Source organism: Malurus melanocephalus, unplaced genomic scaffold (assembly GCF_030028575.1).
Source record: "Malurus melanocephalus ecotype Western Australia unplaced genomic scaffold, MMel_1.1 scaffold_255, whole genome shotgun sequence".
In the NCBI taxonomy this organism is placed as follows: Eukaryota; Metazoa; Chordata; class Aves; order Passeriformes; family Maluridae; genus Malurus; species Malurus melanocephalus.
In genome coordinates this window covers 897,622-906,726 of record NW_026623487.1, presented here as the reverse complement: position 1 = coordinate 906,726, position 9,105 = coordinate 897,622, and positions in this window count along the sequence as shown.

Below are 9,105 nucleotides of genomic sequence, written 5' to 3'. Positions count from 1 at the left end.
CAAAAAAAAAAAAGCATGAAGGAAAAATTGAGGTATTTTACATTGCCTCAAATGACCAGCATTGTATTCATAAAATACTGTATATCTTGCAAAACTTTATTTAAACGGAACAGTTGAACTGTTCGTTTTTCAATCTGAAGTAAAATACTTTCAAGACCTTTTAGTTTGCCTGCTCATTTGTCTTGTACATTTCATCTCTGTATTTGACTCAAGTCTAATTCCTTTTTGAGTTTCAATACTTTTGTGAAGATTTTGTGAATATATGAAAAAATAAATGTTTAATCTAACTACTGCAGTTTATCACCATTCTTGACACCCTGCCTTCCCCTTCACAGCGCTGTGGAAAGTTAGAGTAACATTTTTGGTAGTGTTGGGGTCCTTCCCCAGCTGAGTCCTGGGCTGCTCTGCCTGGAGTTTGGAAGCCTGAGAATTAATGGAAGAACGTACATGTGCAAAGGTTTCCTAATGTACGAYTGTTGTCTTATTTTTGTCCTCAAATACATGGGAAACTTGTGGAAGGATCCAAACTTGGCTTCGGGGTGGTGTTCCAGCTGCAGGACAGCAGCTGCTCAAAGCTGCCATGCTGAGGGAGCTGTGTGTAGAACTGTGCCAGAGTTAATTGGATTTACTTTCAGCTAAAACCCATATTCAGCAGTTCCTGAAGCACGGCTGATTTACTGAAATACGGTCTCAGTATCGTCCTTCCTTGGGAGACATGCACAAAATGGAAGTTCTGGTAGTTTTCCCTTTGSTAGTCCAGCAAAGACCATTGGAAACACATAAATAAGCTGAAATGTTTTTATGTCTTCCTGTTTGGCATAAAATTGATTTGATGAGAGTCTTATAATTGGGGAAAAAAAAATGAAATGGTGCTTATAATTAAAAATCTATGTATTTGTTAATTGTCATTCATCTCAAGGCAGAAAAGAGGAAATGTAAGTAAATCTCTCTGTTTGTGAGACATGACTTGATTTTGTTCCTCAGAATTTACAGCTCAGGTTTTTAAATACTAAAACTTGTTTTCCTAGAACTYAATCTTTAGAAAATAGTCCAGTGACTCATCACAACTTTTTTTAATGTACTTCCAAAATGGACCTTTTCCATTTTACCTCTGGAGTCATCATGAGTGCATCCTAAATATAACATGACCACCTGGCTAGAAAATAGCCCTACCTAGAAAATTTGACTGTGTACATAAATGCAGCCAGCCACTTGACATGTTGATGGATGTTAAAACTCATGATAGATCTTAAAACTGAATATTTGATTCCAGTTTTATTTTCTAAAGAGTAAAAGCTTTAAGATATATTAAACTTGATTTTTAGAAAATAATTTTGCATTGTTAAGCAGAAGAATCRAGTTCTAGAAATCAGAGTAATCACTTTTTACACTTCAGTGGTAGCTGGAATAATTGAATTTGTTTTTTGTTATAGCCTCTAAATAGGTAAATATACTCTCTTCTTGAGTAATTATTTTTTAAAGGTTTTGATTTTAATTCTATTTTGTGGCATAAAAGCCATTGGGAGGAATGGCATCGTTCTGCTTCCAGCATGCATGCAGGTGAGGTGCTCTGGGGCCTCTGGTGCATCCCTTTGCTCAGCCATTACCTGTGGGATATTGAATGACCTGAGCAGTGAATCTCTTGAAGGTTTCCCTGCTCTGCAGCAGGTGTAAATAGCTCTTGACATTTGAAACTTGCTGCATTGAGTTTCCTAATCCTTTTTCAGSTCTGAGCCCACTCTTTGTTTTTTGGTGCTAAATGTGACATTTATCAAATCCTGTCCAGCAGGTTATAGTGAAGCACAAAGGGGATGCAGTTCGTTAGTGCTCTAAGAAGGCTATTTTTTGCTGCTACAGCAGCTCTTTAAAGAAAAAGAGACCAAAAAMCCCATTGATTGAGCAGGCTGAAGTAGGAATACGTCCCCTTAGCCCTCACATATCCATATTTTAAGCTAGTTTCTTTGTAAATTATTCTATGATCAGATGTTGGGATGTGAGGCTGTTTTTTTTTAAGTCTGTGTAATGAAGTCCTACTTTCCCATAGTGCAAAATTCTGCCAGAAAAAAAACCACTTGACTATGCAAGAGCTGGCTTGTAAAGAATGCATCTGTGTGGTGGTAGAGAAGTCTGAGGAACCATGAGTGCAGATTTGGTGAGTGCTTTGCTTGTTTAAAATAAATAAAATGCTCTTGTGCGGGTATATAAAACGACTTTTGCTTCTGTATGAAGCAATGTTTGACTCTTGAGCTTAAAGATCATTAAGCAATCAAATGCTTCTGAATAGCTATTAGTGAAACTAATCTGTGCTCTCGGCTGCATTTTCCCAGGTCTAAAGTTCATTTGTTGTGCTAGATTKGGTGACAGCGAAATCTGAAAATAATCCTGGTTCAAACTGCTCGTTTATGCTGCCTGGCAATGTAATGCAAAAATATCTGTTCTGAACTTAGAGCTCCCATCTTAGAAAAAACAAAACCAAAATCCCCAAACAAATCCATCTTGGTGGTCTGTACACAACAGATTATTGCACTAGGTGTGTGCAGAAATATTTTTCTTACAAAAAATAGCATGATGTGGTTTAGGTGAAATGTGCATTAATGGTTGCTGTTTGYATTTCCTTCCTGTGACCTATTTCCWAACAGGACTTGTTCATTCTTACAGTAAGTAGGAGACTGAGTAAGGCTGGATTGGGGTTTTTTTCCTCTTCACTRTAGTGGATCTTGAATCAAACTTCTTTGTGGTTGCCTGGTAATCAGTAACTATGAAAAGACATTCTCAGTCAGAAAAATCAATGGCTAACCCAACAGCAGGTAGAAATCTTTCATATTGTCTTCCTTCAATGCGTGTTTGCTTTTCCTTTTCAAAACTTTTCACAGTGCACAGAAGGAATAACTTATAAAATAGTGTACTTATTTCTATATGATTTTTTTCATTCCAAAGTGTCTTACTAAACCGATGTTTAGTTATATCAGCTTTTATCCATCAAGATAACATCATGAAGCATAATTGCTGAAAACTTTTTACGTATGTCTAACCTGCAGTGTGTGCCACCTACTGAATCACTTCTGTGCAGGGTCTAAGACACCAACTCCCAACCACAAAAAGTAGTTTGAAGGCTCCTGTTTTATAATGTTGTTTGTATGCAGACAGTGGCACCTGGTAAATACCCACAGAATCCCACTAATCTACAGATAGAGCTGAGAAAACAGAATTTTGTTGCAAAAAATATTCACACAATATTGGTAGTGTGAAAAGCCAAGGGGGTAAGAGCAATACTGGCTCCAAGAAGGAGGCTGYCCTGGCACAGGGGCAGCTTTGGCTCGGGCTGAGACCACACTGCCCCAGACCTGCTCTCCTACACCAAGTGCTCTGTAACAGKCAGCACTTCTGAGCTCTTCAGAACAAAGTCACATGATGGTCTATCAGAAACAGAACAAACTTCTTGGAGAGTACAGGCAAATAGAGATCTTGGGAAGCTGGAAGCTGAGGCATTAATGAGAAAAAGAAGGAATCCAACCTCTGCAGTTACAGAGAGCACTGGTCTTGTCATTTCACCTTGCATGGGCAGTCTAATTTAAAAAAAAAAACAAAAACCCAAATCTTCAAATGCATTACTGCACTTTATTGAATAAAGTAGTATTTTAGCTTACAATTTTAGAGGAGTTTTTTGAAGTAAAAAAAAATAGAGAACAATAACAAGTCGTGAAATAATGCAGTTCTATAGTTTCTGTGTTACGTAATTATTTTTCTAGTTATCACACTTAGACATATAAACTGTCCACAAAAAAAAACAGTAGTTGTAAACTGTAATCATTGTGTTTGTACATTTGTAAGAGTCTTAATGTTCTGGTGCTGCTTAGTGAGGGAAAATGATAATAAACAATTGTGATGAGCTGGTGAAATACTAAAAGAACATAAATTAGAACTGATGTTTATTTCTCRGATATCATTATTGGAAAGTTATTTATTTTCATTTCTTTAGTGTACTCATCAGTGTCTCAGTTTTTACAGGCTTTTCCTRCCTTTGTGCCTTGTCTGGCCTGCTTAGCACATCACAGCTGTCCTGTAYCCCAAACTGGCTGCTGGCCTCACATGAGATTCAACTTTATGCACCGGATGGATCATTTCTAAAGAACAGARTATGCATTTGGATACAGTCCTGTTAGGAGCTAGCCAGGTTCCCTCCCAGTTCAGTAGTCTATCCACATGGAAAAATTTATTGTAATACCAATACAACCGACTACCATGTGGACATCTACAGCACCAGACAGTCTTATCTCATGGAATTAATCACTGCCCAGCCGAGTTCAGTTAATAATGTGTTGCACAGAAAACAAATGTAGTGAAGATGCAATATGAATATAATTTTAATGCTACTGTATAAAAAGATCTGAGATTTTATTGCCAAGGATAGAAACCTTTGCTGTTGGAAATTTGAGGTTACTCTTTTGCTTTACTCTAAGAATTACCACTAACAGCTTGGTTCTGTTGAATTTAGGGGGAGTTCCGATTTTGGTGATAGCAAGCAGGACTCTGTGAATTCAGGATAGTAAGAAACTACTTTCTACCTTAGTCCCTCTAGCTTTGTGACAGTTAATATATTGGTTTGTTTGAAAATACCAGCTACTTGGAGGAAAACTCAGTTTCTCAGCCTAAAGGAAAATAATGGAAGGGTTATGTTCTTGCTCTGTATTGTCTCTTTTAAAATCCCCATTGTTCGAAATAAACTAATCTTCAAGAAGTAAGCTACCTCCTTAACTTCAGTGAGATTATATAAAAGGCTACATCCTCAGCTAATAGAAACAATTTTTACTTCACTGGTTTCMCTATAATAGGGCTACATTGATTTAATCAGATGGAGTTTGTTCATACACTTTGAAAATTGATTTCTAACAGGGTTGGGTAGCTTTTGGTTTGTTGGGTTTTTGTTTGTTTGTTTTTTAGTAYATCCATATTTCCTAGTGGATCTTTTAGAACTTTGTTCTGTAGCAYTGTATTCCAGTTTACATAAGAACATTTTTTTTCCTAATAATATACATGGTCCATTTGTTCCTTACTGATTTTTCCAAAGTATTCTTCTTTTCTTTACAGTATACCCTCCTGGTACTAATGCAAGGATACTGAAAGTGCAAATTGAAAACAGTTAGCTAAATAGTTTAATCATTTACTGTGAACATAAAACGATCTCTTCTTTTCTGTGTTCTTTTAATCAATAGCATCTTCCATTTTGTGACAAATTCCACCTGCAGCGTTAGGGCCCCTAATAGGGAAATAGACTTCCCTTCATTTATTTTCCTTTCTTGTGTAACTTGCCAATTAATAAAAAGAGTGACTCCTCAGTAAAACCATCTAACAGTTTTCTAGGAAGCCAYAGACCAGATTTTCTATCATTGTTGAGAGCAATTAAATTTCTAGAAGAAAATGTTCCATTTTTGTACAGGTAATCTCGAGTATACAGAAAGATTTATAGCCCAGTCTGGTCTACCCAGGCCTTGGTTCCATACCAATTGCACCTACAAGCACAGGTAAAAAGGTTTAAGCAACTAACCAGGCACTGATTTTTCAAGGAATAAYGCATTTTCTTGTTCTGAAGATAGAATCTTAAGCATGAAYAGGAGAGGAGATGCAGRTGGTTTTTTGGTTGTGAATCCAAGAAGTCAAACAAAACCTTCTAGTCCAGCTTTTGGAGTTGTGGGTGATGGGACTTGCATTCCTAAGTCCTTCAGCTCCATTAGGAAACAGTGTATGAGCTCCTCAGTCACATGCTTTTTTGCATTGTTGGTAGCTTCCCTAATTATCATTTCCCAGTGCTGTGAGCTTGAAGTTTTCTTTGGAGAAATTACTGCTGTCCCATGATTTTAATGAAATCTGGAATGCTAGAAAACATGATCACCATTTCAAGCCAGCTAAGAGTCTTTGACAGCTYTAATACAAATAACAAATAGGACAAGAGACCTGAATAGCTTTACATGTCCCTAAAGAAACATGTATGATATCTATTGCTCTGTTTACAGAAAACAGCAAATTTTTCCCCAAAGTTTGTTCAATTAATCCAAGAGCCATGTAACAGCAGTGAAACTCTGCCTTCTCTTTATCCAGACYAATGCAGTGAGGCGCTCCTGCATTTAGCAGCATAAGCCTAATGGTCTTCTATTGAAGCAATTGATTCTAATATTGTCCTGTAAATGAGGGTGACAGCAGTGTAGCAGCTCAAAATAATGTCTTACTATATCCTTCCTAAGCATGCCGTGCCTAGCATGTTGGGTTTGTTCTATTATTAGATATCTTTACAGGAAATAGAAAATAATTTACTCGAGTTGTTTGTCTCATTCTCTAAATTGATCAGTGGCCAAGGAGAGTGGAGTGTGTACAGATGCAAGCTGGTAAATAGATGTTAAATCCCAAACAAACAAACAAACAAACAAACAATATTCTAATAAACACTTCCCACTGTAGAGTTCATTAAAAACAACATTTTATTTCTGTCTTTCTGAATCAGAATCATGAAAGTAGTGAAGAAAAGCAGAAATTAAAGTTGTCTTGGTCACCATTTCTGGGTATTTGTGGAACTACAAAAAGGCAGCATGGTAAAGCAWGCTACCCTACATGCTGAGGGTATTTATTCCTTTGACATCCTGCAAAGGATGTCAAAAGAATATTTAAAGGAGTGAATGTATTAAAAGACTACTTGCTAATTTTACAAGTTAACATATTGTGCTACTTTATATAATGCCTAAACCACAAAACAGTCTGCTCTCTATTAATTTTCAAATTTTTCCTAAAGGCTTAAAAGAATATTTTCTGAAGTTATAACTATTTCTGGTTTGTTTTTGTGAAATATTTATTTGATCAGCAACTATCCTCTGAGTCCTAGCTGCCTCATTTATGGGAGCCACTGAAAATCTGAATGTTGAAAGATTTTGAAAATAAAATTACTAAGAAGCAACTTTCTGGGACCAAATGCTGTCATCCCCTTTACTATCACAAATAGTACAAGCTTGCACAAACTGGAGGCAGATTCAACCCACAGTGACTTACTAAGAGAAAAATGTAAATGTCTCACATGAGAATTATACTTGAAGTTTACTATGTTTTTTTTTAATCTCTGCTTCTTTTAAAATTAGTGATATTTCTCTGTTTCATAATGATTCATGGCCCTGGGTATTACATTGAAGCACACATCTGAATTGTACAAGACAGGCTTCTGCAATGCTCTGTAACTAAGTTTGCAACTACATTTGTTTTAAACATCCTATCTAAAATAATTTAAACAGAAATTTTAAAATTTTATTATATTACTATCAACTGATATGCTGCATTTTATTTTAACTAAATCTCCAAGCCTATTTATGATATATTATAGTTATCCAGTTCAATCTTGAGAAAGATTGGATTTTTGTGTTTAAGACTCTAACTTTATGCATTCAATGTGTGCATATGATTGTAGAGCTGTTGGATATTTTTCTAAGCAAGAGCGTGAAAGTAATAATGATTGCTTGTCTGTAAAGGACACTTTCACAGAAGCAAATATAACCCTAGGGATTGCTGTATTCAAATCTGGACATTTCATATGGAGACCCCCAATGAAGTGCTACATTTTCACAGTATCCGACATTTGCAGCCGTCACATATGCATAGAAAATCTATTTTACATCGATTTATATGGGCAAAACGATAAGCCACTGAAAGCACAGGTGAGATGCTGCCAGTTTTGTTTGCCCMGGACAGAGCCTTGTGCTCGGGCAGTGGTGCTGAGCAGGCTCCCAGCAGTGCCAGGTGCTCTCCAGTAAGGGGTGGTAGCATCTGCTGGTGAAAACCAGCGCTGGCTGTCGGCGCTGAGACAAACGTTAGCAGCAGAAAAAGGAACGGGGGAACTCTGTGTAATATATGCAGGAGGCAGTGAACTGGATATTAATTTCCTTYTTTTCCCTTTTACATCCTTTTTGCTAAAAATGTGCTTAAAAATAGTTGCTGGTAGTTTAAGAGTAATCTGCACATCAGTGTACATAAAGCTCTTGGAATGCTTTGGAGCTGCTGCCATTAAAAAGCCCTACAATGTCAGTCGTGTTGAATCATGCAGGAATTTTAGATCTTGCTCTGGGATAGCAAGTATTTTTTGTGGGTATWCAGAAATAATGTTAAGCAATCTGTGTACTCGGGAGGTCCACAAAATTTTGATGAAGTGATAAATTGAGTCCATCTGTTTTGAAACGACTCCATTTATGATCTCAGCAGAACAAAGTATTTTCCATTTCCTGCCGTTTTTAAACCTTGTTATCTAATCCAGCTTCCAGTGAAGATAATTCTTTTTAACAATCGTTTTACTGGAAGATCCTTCTCCTCTCCCCTAAGAAAAGGTTTGAATAGCCTATGCACTGCTTCCATCTGAATGCTCCCACGATTTCCTGGTGCTTTTGAACACTGTGTCCACAACAGGAACGGGAAGACCAAGGTRTGATTAGGTACCTGGCTCAGGACTGCACATAAAAGTGTTGCAGGGCAGGGTTCAGAGGAGCAGAGTCCAGCTCACTGGCTGCACAGTCCTGTGCCTCAGGTAGCTAACCCCTTCTCCTGCTTATTCCTTATCTATTGTCTCCCATTGCTGAAACTGGATTTAAATTCCTTTCCARAATTCCCAGCCCTAACAGCCTGAAATCATCCTAATGGCTGGGCAGCCTCAGACAACACAGTCTTTGCTATTTTCCCAGCAATATTGGAACAGCAGTTTCAATCACATAAATCTGGCGTGCTTGTGGTGTGTGCACTGAGCTGCTGCTCCCTCTGAGAGTCAATTCAAGCACATCCCTCGGGCCTGCTGAGAGTGGGAAGCACCAGCTGGCTGGCAGGACAAAAATAMAAATTGTATTTAGTTACTGAGGTATTATTGCAGTAATGCTACGTCCATGGATGACTAATATGTGGTTTTAGCTGCAGGTAGATGGGCACACACCTGCCTGCCATGGGCTGTATGTGGTTGCCAGTGACTAACAGMTCACCAGATAAACTTAATCCAAAAATCCATAGGAATCAGCATTTCTTTCTGCTGCCTCCAGTGAGCTTTGCATTGGACTTGATGTGTGCTAGACCCAGGTTTGGTCTGAATTAGTG